This window comes from Podarcis pityusensis (assembly GCF_964106645.2).
Source record: "Podarcis pityusensis genome assembly, chromosome: 1".
In the NCBI taxonomy this organism is placed as follows: Eukaryota; Metazoa; Chordata; class Lepidosauria; order Squamata; family Lacertidae; genus Podarcis; species Podarcis pityusensis.
Genome location: NC_138028.1, coordinates 594,275 through 607,986, shown reverse-complemented (window position 1 = coordinate 607,986; position 13,712 = coordinate 594,275).

Below are 13,712 nucleotides of genomic sequence, written 5' to 3'. Positions count from 1 at the left end.
GCAAGCAAACGAACAAAAAAATGAAAGAATTGTCGAAGCAGAGGGGACCCCGAGGGTCATCTAGTCCCAGCCCTGCAATGCAGAGGTTTTTGGGCTTCTCCGAGGAGGTGATTCCGGAGCTCTGAGAAAGACCTCTCTCTCCTGCTAATGGCCCCAGATCGCAGGGAAATGTCAGCGGCTTCTCCTTCTGCTTACAGATGAAGCATCTTCAGGGCTTTGCCCCCTCCCTCGGGAAAACATTTAGGACCATAATAAGGACCTAGCGAAAATATCCCTCGAGCCATTTTTATCCCCCTTTATAAACACAAGGCTTTAATGTCGGGAGGATTTAGCGAGAGGAGAGGGGATTTTAAAAGCGGTGGCATTTCGCTCCTCGCCAAAAGGCCTCCTATTCATCACTCCCTCTCTCCGCACCTTGTTTAAAACTTGCCTCCCGATGCGCTTCTGTCCCATTAACTGGGCGCAGCCGGGCGCTCGCTGCGCGCTCCAAATGAGGTATGAAATTAAAGCACCGTCGGAGACGCAGAGGGCTTGCCGTCGCCCCCACCGGGGAAGTGCAGCCTGGAGCGGAGAACTGCCCCCCACTTTTGAAACATCAAAAGGATGGGCGGGGGGGAGAGAAGAGAAGCCTGAGGAAGTCCAGGCAGGCAGGAGACCACCCCCCCCCCCCCACTGCAAGGGCCCTCTTAGACGTGAAATCCTGGCAGCAGCCCATTAGAGCAGAGGTAGGCAAACTTTTTCAGCAGGGGGCCGGTCCACTGTCCCTCAGACCTTGGGGAGGGGCAGACTAGATTTTTTTTGGGGGGGGGGATGAATGAATTCCTATGCCCCACAAATAACCCAGAGATGCATTTTAAATAAAAGCACACATTTTACTTGTGTAAAAACACCAGGCAGGCCCCACAAATAACCCAGAGATTCATTTTCAATAAAAGGACACATTCTACTCATGTAAAAACATGCTAATTCCCAGACCATCCTCGGGCCAGATTGAGAAGGCGATTAGGCCGGATCCAGCCCCCAGGCCTTAGTTTGTCTACCCATGCATTACTCGCAGCCTTTCTCAACCTGTGGGTCCCCAGATGTTGTTGAACTACAACTCCCATCACCCCTAGCTAGCAAGGCCAGAGCTCAGGGATGATGGGAGTTGTAGTCCAACAACATCTGGAGACCCACAGGTTGAGAACCACTGCTAGAGTCATAGAACTGAAAAGTTGGAGGAGGGGACCCAAGGGTCATCTAGCCCAACCTGCTGCAATGTAGGCAGAAGGTCGTCCAGCCACTGCATGGATTCCTCATATGAAGGAGACTTCACCACCTTTTGAAGAAGGGAGACCTTTCCACTGTCAAACATCTCTAAGCATCAGGAAGTTCTTCCTAAGGTTTAGTTGGAATCCCCTTTCGGTTCAGGTCTGGCCCTCTGGAAGGGCAGAAGGTAAACCTCCATCTTCCATTGCACACTCAAGATGTGTTGTCTGGTGGCTCCTTCCTCTCCCCACTAGCTGCCCTCCCAGCTCTTGGAGCTCCAGGTCCCCCTCTCTTGACAGTCCTGGTCACCAGGTTGTCCGATGGTCAGGAGGGGTGGGAGTTGCAGTTGCAGTGGAGGGCATCTGCTTAGGTTACTCTCTCAGAGAAGGAGGAGGAGGAGGCACCCTTGGGTGGGGACATGTGTGAAGAGCCTGCTGGATCAGGCCAGCGGCCCCATCTCACCCTGCAAAATATTGCTGCATCCAACTGAGCAGGGAGAGCATAGCAAATGTGACTAGTAACTATTGATATTGCTCATGAATTTGTCCAATTCTTTTTTAAAGCAATCTAATGGATTGAGATGCAGATGACACCCAGCTCTACCTCTCTTTCAAATCAGAACCAGGGAAGGCGGTGAAGGTCCTGTGTGAGTGCCTGGAGGAGGTTGGAGGATGGATGGCAGCTAATGGATTGAGGTTGAATCGTGACAAGACTGTAGTACTATTTTTGGGGGGCAGGGGGCGGGCGGGTGTGGGGGATTCCCTGGTCCTGAATGGGGTAACTGTGGCCCTGAAGGACCAGGTGCACAGCCTGGGAGTCATTCTGGACTCACAGCTGTCCATGGAGGTGCAGGTCCATTCTGTGTCCAGGGCAGCTGTCTACCAACTCCACCTGGTACGCAGGCTGAGACCCTACCTGCCCGCAGACTGTCTTGCCAGAGTGGTGCATGCTCTAGTTATCTCCCACTTGGACTACTGCAATGCGCTCTACGTGGGGCTACCTTTGAAGGTGACTCGGAAACTACAACTAATCCAGAATGCGGCAGCTAGACTGGTGACTGGGGGCGGCCGCCGAGACCACATAACACCGGTCTTGAAAGACCTACATTGGCTCCCGGTTCATTTCTGGGCACAATTCAAAGTGTTGGTGCTGACCTTGAAAGCCCTAAATGGCCTCGGCCCAGTATACCTGAAGGAGCGTCTCCACCCCCATCGTTCAACCCGGACACTGAGGTCCAGCACTGAGGGCCTTCTGGCGGTTCCCTCATTGTGAGAAGTGAAGTTACAAGGAACCAGGCAGAGGGCCTTCTCGGTAGTGGCACCCACCCTGTGGAACGCCCTCCCACCAGATGTCAAAGAAACAAACAACTACCTGACATTTAGAAGACATCTGAAGGCAGCCCTGTTCAGGGAGGTTATGTTTTATTGTGTTTTTAATCTTTTGTTGGAAGCCTCCCAGAGTGGCTGGGGTATAAATAATATATTATTATTATTATTTCTAAGAGAGTGGCCATCACTGTTTCCTGTGGAAGTGAGTTCCATAGTTTAAACTCAGTGCTACATGAAGAAGGACTTTCTTTCATCTTTCCTGAATCTTCCAACATTCTACTTTGTTGGCTGTCCAGGAATTCTCATGTCAGGAGAGAGGGAGGAAAGCTTTGCGCTGGACAGAGCAGTGTCCTGATCCCATAGAAGGGCAGCTTCTGACATTCCTCACATTCAGGATGTGCCCCAGCTGGGCTATGGATGTTTCCAGGTGTTTCATGGATGTCTTAGGACTGGGGCAAATCAGAGGGCTCCTGACTCAGGTCTCACCTGCATTTCCTCTTGTTCTATGCCTAGAAAACATGACTCTGAGAAGTTTCCCGCTGTCCCCGGATGTCCTAGGCAAAGGTCGGAGCAGAGTCCCATTTGCCTCACCACTTTCGCCAGGAAACCCCACACCTGACTGCTGATTCAGAGGAAAAGACAGTCTGCAGAAACCTATTTGATATTTGCTCTGATTCAGAGGAAAAAAGAGGGTTTTCCCAGGGGGAAAGTGGCAGGAATGGCAGAAGTGTAGACGAGCCCTACGTTTACGGCGTGTGCATTTCCATGCAGCCAAGTTTTCCTTCCTCCTCTCCATTTTTTGCCATATCTATTTGGTGCATAAATTATTATTATCAATATTCTGTTGGGAGCCGCCCAGAGTGGCTGAGGAAACCCAGCCAGATGGGTGGGGTATAAATAATAAATTATTCTTATGCCATCAAATGCCAGCAATGCCAACAGTGCCCTTCAGCTCTCTATACAGTGGTACCTCGGGTTACATATGCTTCAGGTCACAGACTCCGCTAACCCAGAAATAGTACCTCGGGTTAAGAACTTTGCTTCGGGATGAGAACAGAAATTGTGCTCTGGCAGTGCAGCGGCAGCGGGATGCCCCATTAGCTAAAGTGGTGCTTCAGGTTAAGAACAGTTTCAGGTTAAGAACGGACCTCCGGAATGAGTTAAATACTTAACCTGAGGTACCACTGTATTGGACAAACAGGTCAAACCCTATGCCAAAGGATAAATGGACATAAATCTGAATTCAGGAATCACAAGACAGAGAAACCAGTAGGAGAGCACTTCAGTCTCCCAGGACATTCTATACAAGATCTCAAAGTAGCTGTCTTACTACAAAAGAATTTCAGAAATAGACTGGAAAGAGACGTTGCTGAATTGCAACTTATTACCAAACTTTAAACCATGGAGAGACCTGGTCTGAATAGAGACATTGGATTATTATCTCATTATACATGATAAAGCTATTTTTAGCCATCTCACCCCTTGCTTTTTCCTGTAAGACCAAGTACAGTTGTTAACAGTCATCAACAGGTTCACCACACCTACCAGCCAATCACCCATCTCCCACCACCCTTCAGAGTAAGACCCCTTCCCACCCTCCCACTATATATAAGGGTCTAGTGACTTCTGTTTCAGTGTATCTGAAGAAGTGTGCATGCACACGAAAGCTTATACCCAGAACAAACTTAGTTGGTCTCTAAGGTGCTACTGGAAGGCATTTTTTAAAATTATTCTTATATTATTCTTATAATTGACCTCATGTTTCACTGTGGGAAGAAGGTGTGTTCCTGAGCAGAATCCTTGTCTTGACCTCACTTTATGGTTTGCTGCAGTCGAGCAGAGCAAATCGGGTCTCGTGCTGCGTTGCCTTTCATGCCCCTCCTCTCCCCCCAGTTTGGAAAATAAGAGGGGTGCGCAGGAAGCCCTTATCAAACCCTCCCAGATCTTCAGAGAACACTGACAGACCTTGCAAGGGAGCCGTTTATCTCCTCTGCAGCCTGCAGAGTCCTACAAGGGGCTTTCTTGTTCTCATTAAGAAGTGCCCACTTCTTATAACAAGGAAGCGAGAGGAGAAAACGGAGCTTGACATATTTAGGGTAATGCACGGTGGGGGGGGGGGGTAGCTACATTAAACAATGCAATTGCATGGAAGACAAAGCATCCCAGATGCTGAAATTACTCCAATGTTTGGTGGAGTTTTCCTAAGAGCTGCTTAACCGTTGTGCTGCCTTTTTGTTCTGAGACGTAGGAAGAGGGACCACAGCTCAGGGGTGCAGAATATGCTCTGCAGGCAGATGATCCCAGGGCCAAAACTAGACCCATCTGGAGACTGGAAAGCCCCCCTTCACTGGCCCCCAAGACTTTGTGTAATATTTCAGAAAATTCAGCTGGTGCAGAATTTGGAGACCAGGCTACTCACTGGGGCAAGATGGTTTGAGCAAATTATACGGATCCTGGCCTGACTGCATGGGCTGCCAATTAAGCTCCGGGCCCAAATCAAATTCTTTTAGTATGATTAGTTTTTATTAAGGTTTTTTTGTGTTACAAGGGAAACAGATAAACAGGGAGTGGTACATCTATTGCCTCCGTTTTCAGTTCATAGTCTTTTTCACAGTTTGTTTATGTTGGGTGAGAGACACTTTTGTCCTAGACATCTTGCAGTTGGGGGAGAGGAGGTGGGGGTGATGGTTTTGACCTATAAAGCCTTACATTGCTCAGGACCGCAATACCTGAAGGACCACCTCCTTCCATATGAATCTCTCCAGACCCTGAGATCAAAATCTGAGGTCCTTCTTCATGTGCCTCCTCCGCGAGAGGTCCAGAGGCTGGCCCCATTACCTTCAGGGGCTCCTCATTTATGGACTGTTCTCCCCAAGGAGAATCGCCTGGCACAGGCTGTAGATATCTTTAGTGTGAGGCAGCAATGCTTCTGAATGCCCATTGCTGGAAGACACAGGAGGGGAGACAGGAGGGCTCTTGTGCTCAGATCCTGCTCTGGCCCCCAGCTGTTTCTTTAGCTACATGGGTGTGCTCATGTCAAAGAATTTCTAAGAATATTCTGCATTGGCCCCACCTGAAAACAGCTAAGTAATTCTGCCTGGACCTGTCTCTGAACCTTCCTAAGGGACTTTTCTTCAGCGACTGCTAGAAGGTGAGATACAGAGATGAAAATGACAGTGTGTGTGTGTGTGTGTGAGAGAGAGAGAGAGAGAGAGAGAGAGAGAGAGAGAGAGAGAGAGAGTTGTTAAGCCAGTGCTGGATTTACATATAAGCTAAACAAGCTATAGCTTAGGGCCCCACTTTCTTGGGGCCCCCCAAAACATGTAAAGGAAAAAAAACCTGAATGTACATTTCCAAAATATAAGATAAAAAACAAATAAAATAAAACCTACATACAGAACAGCGTTTTGTGTTGTGTAGGCTCCTATTTGTTATGTGCAAATGGCTTTAGATCCCTATTAGGTCCATAAATTACGATATAGCATACTGTATAGTCAACAACAAAAAACAGTGGCAATTTGTTGTTGACAAAGGACAGCTGGACATAGAAAGGGCCCCATTACCTTCAGGAGCTGAGGGCCGCATCCAACCTAAATCTGGCCCTGGGTTTAGCAAAGGGAACGCCAGCTTTGCTGCCACTTGAGAGCAGCTGCCCACATCTTTGCTTCAGGGAAAGGGCTGCCTCTCCGCCACCTTCCCCTCCTTCCGCCTGTCAGAACTCTGCCTCTCGCCATCCCAGCGTCCCTCTGACTCTGACAAGCGTAGCCTTGAGTCAGCACTTTCTCCTTTTGCTTGACCCCGAGTTTAGCATTCCCCTCCGAGTGACAGATTGACATGCAGACCCTTTCATTGCCCTGCAAAGGCAGAGCTGGCTGGCTGGCTGGGAGCGCAGGCGCTGCCAAGAGCCCCCCAGATTCCTCTTGTGGCGGCTCGTGATAGAAGAGGACTTGCTGAGCAGGGCAAAAACTCCTCAGGAAGAGAGTGATGGAGAGAAGCTCATAGCCCAGGAAGATCATATCACTGCAGTTTGCTATGATGGTTCGGAGCTGGGGACAATGATTAGGAGGTGCGAGAACATAGATGAGAAAGAGAGCTGGCAGACCCTCCAAATGTCCCTATTTTTCAGGGACGTCCCTGATTTAGAGAAGCTGCTCCGGTTTCTGATTTGATCCTGGAATGTCCCACTTTTCCTTAAAGGTAAAGGGACCCCTGACCGTTAGGTCCAGTCGTGGACAACTCTGGGGTTGCAGCGCTTATTTCACTCTATAAGCCAAGGGAGCCGGCGTACAGTTTCTGGGTCATGTGGCCAGCATGACTAAGCCGCTTCTGGTGAACCAGAGCAGCGCACAGAAATGCTGGAGTGGTACCTATTTATCTACTTGCACTTTGATGTGCTTCGAACTGCTAGGTTGGCAGGAGCAGGGACCGAGCAACGGGAGCTCACCCCGTTGCAGGGATTCGAACTGCCGACCTTCTGATCAGCAAGTCCTAGGCTCTGTGATTTAGACCACTGCGCCACCGGCGTCCCTCACTTTTCCTTAGGATGTCCCTGTTTTCATTGGAGAAATGTTGGAGGGTATGGAGTTATCTGATCCCCGAGCCATCTGAAGGCAATCCTGCATAGGGAAGGTTTCGTTTAATGTTTTGTTTTGTTTTGATATGTGTTGCGATCTGCCCAGGCAACCCAGTCAGATGTGTGTGGTATAAATAGTAAGATTATCATTATGGAATGGGACCTCCCTAAAGTTGGAGGGTACGAGATGATAGATAGAGGGGTGGATAGATAGATATTGAGAGGAACTGAGTCCAAGGTCAGAAGGTTGGGTCTCTTAATCTCAGGGTCTTGGCTTTGAGCCCCGTGTTGGGCAAAAGTTTCCGGCATTGCTGGGGGTTGGACTGGAGGTGCCTCCCAACTCTACAATTCTATGATTCTGTAATTATTATTATTTATTTAATTTCTATACCGCCCTATACCGAAAGGTCCGAAAGAGATGGAACTTCATGGCCAAGAGAGGATGTGAACCTGGATCTCTCTCTGGGCCACCTCTGACACTCTGCATAAAATGTGCTCATTTCCCTTTAGGGAAATGAATGGGATGCCCTTTGAAAGCACTCCCCTTCCCCTTCCCCTTCCCCTACCCCAAAACCACTTTTTCTTAAAGCAGGTGGTTTTCTCCATTTCCCTCCATGACTTCCGAGTGGATTCCCGCCCACTCTCTGCCTGTATTGTGGAAGGGATCCTGGGGGCAGCAATCCTACAGCTATTTGCAGTCCCTGAGAACTGAGCAGGATTGATCTCTGATTACAGATGCACCGGATTGTGCTGCCCATTAGAGTCCTAATTTTATCAGTGGAACTGATAGGAATTTGTTGGGCTTTGTTCAGTCCCAGCGGGCAGGTAATGCATGAAGGAGCTCTCTAGAACATGCCTGCATTAGCCTCACCAGCAAACTGCACCATCTCTCTCTCTCTCTCTCTCTCACACACACACACACACAGAGAGAGAGAGAGAGAATACACATTTGTCACACAGGTATATGCAAATAGGGGTGCATGGGGTGTCAGGGAGGAAGGACCTCTGATAGGGAACACGTCATACTCCTTCTGGGGTAGTTTGTCCACCTTTCGTCTCCACCCTGTACTCAGTTCTCCCCTGTAGCTCCTAGAAGCTGTCAACAGGCAACAGATCAAGGAAAGTATTTGGTTCCACTGTATTCTCCCTTGGTCAGACCACACTTGGAATACTGTGTCCACTTCCAGGCACAACAGTTTAAGAAGGATGCTGACAAGCTGGAAGGTGTGCAACCAAGGAGGGTGACCAAGATGATCCAGGGTCTGGAAACTAAGCCTTATGAAGAACGGTTGAAGGAGCTGACTATGTTTAGCCTGGGAAAGAGGAGACAGAGAGGGGATATGAGAGCCATCTTCCAATATCTGAAGGGCTGTCCCATGGAAGAGGGAGTGAGCTCATTTTCTCCTGCTCTGGAGGGGAGGACTCGAACCAACGGCTTCAAGTTACAAGAAAGGATATTTCAACTCAACATCAGGAAGAACTTTCTCGTGGGAAGAGCCATCTGACGGTGGAACGGTCTCCCTTGGGAGGTGGCGGACTCTCCTTCCTTGGAGATTTTTAAGCAGAGGTTGGCTGGGATTCTTTAGCTGAGCCTCCTGCATTGCAGAGGGTTGGACTTGATGATCCTTTTGGAGCCCCTTCCAAGGCTACAATTCGAAGAGAGAGTTTTGCCTCAAGCTGCCAGTGACTTTATCAGGGTGGAAGGGACCTGGCTACCCAGCTGAAATTCTTGAACGCTCCTTGGCTCCTTTGCCGCCCTCTTGGAGACCAAACAGGGCTTAGGAAGGAAAGGTAGGGGGTGGGGTGGCTGTACCTAAATGTCGAGGACACGAAAAGGTAAGACAAGCATTATTTCAAAACCCAAGACATCTCTGGGCAATGAACTGTCTGAATTGGCTCAGCTCCTGCAGTAAATCTTGCTGGACTGATTAAAGGCCAAGACTTGGAGGTCCAGGAAAAAGCCCCTTGAATCCAAGAGGCTGCTTTGCCCAGCCGGTCTGAAAATGCAAGCAAAGCATCCTGGCTGTTAGAAATTAATCTTCCCGGAAGCCCTGCAGCGTTGAAATGCAGCCCACTATCTCCCTGCGCACAGGTCACGACCAGCTGAACTCCTGACATTTATATATCTGGCAAGGCAGGAGGAAGACGAGGCCTCGGCCAAGCGCTGGGTGAAGAGGGGCCAGAGAGGCAAATCTCCATCATGCGTCGTCCGCCTCTGGGCTCACGGCAGAGCTGGAAGCGCTCCAGGGGAAAGCCTGCAGCCGAAGGAAGCGCTTGGGCTGCACGAAAAGGGATGAATAATTCAAGCAGGCCTACATTAAGGAGGTGGCCCAGTCCAAGCAGATGCAAAGGCAAAGGGGCTCTGCGCTTCGAGAATGCCGTACTGCACAGAGGTTGGCAAGGTCGAAATGCTTCAGGGTGCGGGACTGTAAATAATAATTCCCTCTGCTTCAGAATCGTGTTCTGTGTGCTGAACTAACACAGAACCATAGAAGTGGGTGGGACTCCCAGGGGTCATCTAGTCCAACCCCTGAGATGCAGGAATCATAGATAAAGACTCCTGTGACAGATGACCCTCCAAGCTCTGCTTGAGAGCCTCCGGTGAAGGGGATTCCAGCATGCATGATTCAAAACTCAGACTTCCTTTGAAATTGGCACTTATTTGAATCTTGCAATTCAGCTCCCCAGCCAAGTCGTGTCGATAAAGAGACATATGCAAAGTGTGCACATAAATTGTACTTAAAGGTAAAGGGACCCCTGACCATTAGGTCCAGTCATGGCCAACTCTGGGGTTGCGGCGCTCTTCTCGCTTTACTGCCTGAGGGAGCCAGCGTACAGCTTCCGGGTCATGTGGCCAGCAGGACTAAGCCGCTTCTGGCGAACCAGAGCAACACACGGAAACGCCGTTTCCCTTCCCGCCAGAGCGGTACCTACCAGGTATTTACCTACTTGCACTTTGATGTGCTTTCAAACTGCTAGGTTGGCAGGAGCAGGGACCGAGCAACGGGAGCTCACTCCGTCGCGGGGAATCGAACCACCAACCTTCTGATCGGCAAGTCCTAGGCTCTGTGGTTTAACCCACAGCACCACCCGTGTCCCTAAATTGTACTTACCTACCTACTTATTTAACAAGAATCCATTCTATTTGGGGAAATTACTCTGCAAAAAATGTGTCTGTTAGGCAAAAACAATGCACTACAACATGTTTTCGGAGGAGGAGAAATGCAATCCAGAGTCATTTCTTTTTCCTTTTCCTGATGTGGAAATGGGCAGGACTTGATTTAAGATTGAGGAAATGAAAGACACCAGCCATGGACATAGCCAGGGGGGCAGGGAGGGGCAGCTGCTCCCCAATCAATAAAAATACATGATCACAAACTGAGGTTCTGCCCCCCCCCAACAAAAATCCTGTCTATGCCCATGACACCAACCCAGAGAGATTCTCTCAGCCCGATCAGCAGTCCAGGATTCCAGGCGAGGGTTGTTTGTAGAGCAGGGGAGCTGCTGGATCTGGTGCCCACAGATCTCCTGCAGAGAAATGGGGAGCTGGACGTCCAGAAAAATGCTGTGCCTGCAAAGGCCAGGCATCCTGGTGCTGGTCACCCACCAATTTAGGGAAGGTGAGCTAAACATGCTCAGAAGAAAGTCAGCTCTCAATGCGTTATCCCTTAAGCAGACAAGGGGCTCATCCAGATCTCCTCTTCTCCCTCTGCTTTTTGCTGGGGGAAACCTCTCTTGCTGGAAACCATGGGAGGGGAGTTTGCTCTTGGGCTCGGATCCTGCTTGCAGGTATCCCATCGAGGCATCTGTTTGGCCACTGTGAGAACAGGATGCTGAACCGGACGGGCCATTGGCCTGATCCAGCAGACCCTTCTCATGCTCATACAACGCTGCTTGAGCTTAGTCAATGTACATGAGTGAGAGAGAGATCACATTTCCAGATGAGTAAAGGAGTCGGGACTCTTGGTAGCGAGACCAGGACTGGTGATGAATGGGTGACCACCAGAGGCTGTGAAGTTCCCTTTGCAGGCAGAGCTCAGGAGACAGGAGAACATCCTTCATCAGCACTGCCAATCCCTTTCCATTCTTGGTGCTGCCAATGACTGACCAGGCTTCTAAGAGAAGACATCTGTCCCAGTCCAGGCCAATGACGCCAACCTCTCTAAGGATCTGACTGCAGTTGCTACTGGAAGGGAAGTGGGAGAGACCAATGTTGGGATGCGTCCAGGGAAACGGGGCAATTGGCAGGCCCCCAGCTGACTCCAGTCCACTGGCCGGCAGCTGGGCAAACTCCGGTCCTTGGAAAAGCATCAAAACTTCAGAAGCCTTTCAGAAGCTGAGCACGCAAGCCAGCAGAGATAACAAACTCTTCGCGGTCAAAGGGTGGACAGAGGCATATGGAAAGCATATTTACAAGTAGTTTATTCAGCATAGATCTGGACAAAGAAAACATGTCTGCTCTCCTTCATGTCTTAGAGCAGGAAGCATACGGCAAAAGCTCCACACAAACGGAAGTTCCCAGCAAGCTGTGCTGGAATGTAAACAGACATGTGACATACAACAGCTCCACACATCTGTTTAGGTGGAACAGAACATCAGCATCCTAACAACCAGAAGGGCTGGGAGCTCTGAGGCAGAGATCGCTTTTTGGTAAGCAGAAGGCTCTGAGCTGAGCCCCAGCATCTCTAGGTCCCAGGGTGTGAGTGTGGGTGTGCTAGCTCTCTGACTGGTCCCCAAAGCTTTTGGGGCATAAAGATCCACAAACTCATCCCCAGTACCCCCTAAAAGCATTATTCAGTACAGTGGTTTTCAAGACACACTAAGGAAGATAATAACACAGCAAAACTCAAAACAGTACCCAATTAATTGCACAATTATTATTATTATTCAAAATTAGAACTAATTAGGTGAATAAATTCAACCAAAGGGATGGACTTGATCCAGCGAAACTAGGTTTTCAAAGTCGGTAGGTCGCCTCCTTGCCTTTGAGTGCCCCCCAAGATTATCCCTCCCACCCCCAGGGTGTGGTTCCGCTCAGTGTGGGACCCACTGGTCTTCAGGAACAGAAGAGGAATGAGATGAAGGCAGAGGGTTCCTGGGAGGATCCTTGCTGCTTCTCTCTCCTCCCGTGTCAAGGCAGCCTCCGTCTGCCAGGTGAGGGGGGGGGGACACACACAGAAATGTACTGACAATGAGATGCCTTGAAGACTTAATAGCACTTCCTTAACTTTCCATAAAGGCCTCTGCCTGCTGTTGCTCGATACTTTCACTTGATCAAATGGCCTCGTTTGTCAGTGTCAAATGGCACATATGCAATTCATCAGAGGACATTATCAATACAAAGGGGGAGCCCAGCGAGAAGCACATGGCACGGTGGCTCATTTGGCTAATGGAAGTGACCCGAGACAGCACTTACATGATTAATAAAAGGACTAAACTCCCTCTTTAAATGGGAATGTTAATTTGGTGCACATTTGCATGGAGGAGCTGCCGATTCAGTCTGGAGGTGATAGTGAAATTGCTAAGCGGCTCCCCCCCCCCCTGCATCTTCTTCGCTGCTCATCCTTGGTGAGTGGAGGACAGAAGCAGCCAGCAATCGCTCGCTGAGGGAGGTCAAAGGAAGACAGTCGTATTGCAGGCAGGCAGTGCTCAAGGGACCAGAGATGCCACAGACCCAGCCAACCTTTGGGTTATTAAATTTATGAGTCACTTTGTCTTCCTCAGAGCTACCCAAAGTGACTTACAACCAAACAAACAGAAAATAAACCCCACAGAGATACTTCAAAACCAAGAAGAATGAGAAATACGTCAAAAACACCCTGCCCACTTCTAAAAGGCCATGCATGGAGATTTCCGGGCCCAATTTAAAGTGCTGGTTTTGACCTACAGTAAAGGGACCCCTGACCATTAGGTCCAGTCACGACCGACTCTGGGGTTGCGGCACTCATCTCGCTTTACTGGCCGAGGGAACCAGCATACAGCTTCCGGGTCATGTGGCCAGAATGACTAAGCCGCTTCTGCAAACCAGAGCAGCGCACGGAAACGCCGTTTACCTTCCTGCCGGAGCGGTACCTATTTATCTACTTGCACTTGATGTGCTTTCGAACTGCTAGGTTGGCAGGAGCAGGGACCGAGTGACGGGAGCTCACCCAGTCGCAGGGATTCGAACCGCCAACCTTCTGATTGGCAAGTCCTAGGCTCTGTGGTTTAGACCACAGCGCCACCCGCATCCTACAGTATAAAGCCTGTTGGATTGTTGTATCGTTGTACTGTTTTTTTCTTCTCTTTTTTAGGTATTATTGTGCTGTTTTTATTTTTTCATTATTTTCTATAATTCTGAAACTACTAATAAATATTATTTTAAAAATTATAATAAAGCCTTAAATGGCTCAGGACCGCAATACCTCAGGGACTGCCTCTCCCCATAGGAACCTACCTGCTCAATTGGGAGAGTATGAGACTTCTAATCTCAGGGTTGTGGGTTCAAGCCCCACCTTAGGCATAATAATAATAATAATAATAATAATAATAATAATTTATTACTTATACCCCGCCCATCTGGC